The following is a 2,385-nucleotide window of genomic DNA, read 5'->3' as shown; positions in this document are numbered from 1 at the left end:
AAATGACCACTCTCCCCACTTACCCCTTTCCCTAACCCCAGCAGCCGCCATTCTACTCTCTGTTTTTATGAATTTGATTTCTTTAGATACTTTGTATAAATGGAATCATATAGTATCATATTACTCAATTAATGTTGTTAAGCTGAATTGAAATGCCAGCCTTTAGTTTTCCCAAAGGGCTCTTAAGTGACTCTGGGAAAAGAGACAAAACCTCGGTTTTTAGCTACTGTAGTCTGGTTGTTAGGTTGAGATGTGTAAATTTCCCCAAATTCAGTTTTTAGGGTACACATTCACCAAGTTAAACCCAGTGCAGAGATGAGGGGAAAATAAAAGGTTTGTGTAGGCCAGTCTTAAAGCTTGAATTGGGATGGCAAGCCTGAGTCCTTGTTGAAATTGGTATATAAAGAGGAATTTCCCAAACACATTTTGAAAATAAATTTTTTTTAAGTGCGAGCATGGTGACCTCCTACTTAAACTACTGAACGTTAAGAAACAAGCCGATGCTTTTGCCCCTGGCTCTCACACCCGCCTTCCTCATGCTTGCTCCTTTTCTGACTCCCTGTTAGCCTTTTAGTTGTTCCCTTCTCTTGTGCTTCTCTTCTTTCTGCTTCCCCAGTTCACCTACTGTTCTTTTGCTTCCTCTGTTCCCTTGAGTCCTGGGCAGTTTCTTGTCTTCCTGGCTGCCCGGCCTTCCCATTCTGCCATGCGGTGGACTCATCTGCACAGAGAACCCGGTGGAGCCTCACAAACTGGGTGGGGTTTCACTTGGGTAAATTACCACATCCTGGAGCACCATCCAGCAGTGTTTTCTTAAGACTTGGGAGCTGGAGTCAGGGCTTTCAGTAGGGGAAAAGTGAAACCATTTACTGGGATGGCTCTGTATAAATCTCCAAAAGGTGAAAATGACCATGGAGGTAAGTCTTGGGTAGGGGCAAAAGGAGAAGGGCCTGTGGTGTGGTGGTGGAGTCACGATGTGGCAGCCAGGGCTGCAGGTTGTGGCTAGATTTATGAGCTAAAGGTCTTTCTTTCTTTACCTCCTAACTCACGGAGGTTCTGGTTAGCTGTGAAGCTGTGGCCTGGAGAAACTGTCCAGTTCTACTGCTGTCTCTTTCTGGGTCAACCTGGGCTGAACTCTGCTTTATTCGAAAAGAAAATTTTAAAGAAAAAAGGGATGCCCATTTGTGACCTCTAAAATAGTACTTCAGGTGTACGGAACATTCATTCCATCCTCTCAGCATGAAGGTAGGTTATGTGAGGTCATTTTTAGGAGGCTCTATGCAAAATGTTCCTTGAGCCATTTTGGAAACAATTATTACAGAAAGCCCTACTTTCTAGGACAGAAACCATGAACATTTTAATATACCTATTGGGCCCTAGCCCAAGGACACGATCTAAATTCTATTAACCAAATCTAAAGTTCCACTTACAGTCTTATTTCTTTAGTTTAAGTCTTTCACCTGCCCTTAAAATGTAAGCATATCCCAGGAAGGATAACAGAGTGACCCTCATGAATCTTTAGCCTTAAATCACACCAGGCCCTCCCCTAACGTCCATCCCCGTCCACGTCCCTTGCTCCAGGCAAACCAGAATTAATTCCTGGAGCTAACTAAGCTCTTCATGCCTGGAGACTTTTGAGCCTGCTGGGTGTTTTTTGCCTAAGACATTTTCCCCTCTCTTTTCTTTTTTAGCTAACTCCCTGTTCTTCAAAACGCAGGCAATGTCTCTCACTGCTCAAAGTCAGTTCTCTGAGGCGGACTTTGTCCAACTGTGGGTTCCTTGACTGCTTCGGTCTCTCCTCCCTGATAGCTCTTATCCCAGTGTAATCATTGATATACAGGTGTATCTTCCTACCAGGTTAAGACATGAGCTGTATCTTGTTCTTCAATGAATCTCTTGCATCTAGAATAATATCTGGCCCACGGTAGATTCTGTTTAGGGAACGAATGAATTCTTTACTGCCAATGCGTTTTTAGTGGGGTGGTGGTGCAGAGCTCTGTAGAGAAAGTTAAAATAGCCAGAGAAAAGGAAGCAATATAGAAAGAGGAGGCTGGGGTCACTGAAGGCAGACTCTTCCAGGTGACAGTTTTGCAAAGATCCAGACAGCTGGAGGCATACTTTTTACTATCTCTGTTAGAAGGTAACTAACTCTAATTGACCACTGAAATTTAAAATGTATCGGCACATTTAATGCACTTGCCAAAGTAGTGTTTAATTACCTATATCTCACACAGTAAAATAGGGCAAAGTTAAAAACTCAAATTTACTTTGCATTTGCATCTGTTACCACCTGTTGGTTCCTGGATCCTGGGTTACATCATTCTTATTTTTATGTTAAACATTATCAGCAATAAAAACAAAAAGAAAAGGGAGAAATAAAAACTCGTG

This window comes from Pteropus alecto, unplaced genomic scaffold (assembly GCF_000325575.1).
Source record: "Pteropus alecto unplaced genomic scaffold, ASM32557v1 scaffold33, whole genome shotgun sequence".
NCBI classification, from domain to species: Eukaryota; Metazoa; Chordata; class Mammalia; order Chiroptera; family Pteropodidae; genus Pteropus; species Pteropus alecto.
This window is presented reverse-complemented; position numbering follows the sequence as displayed.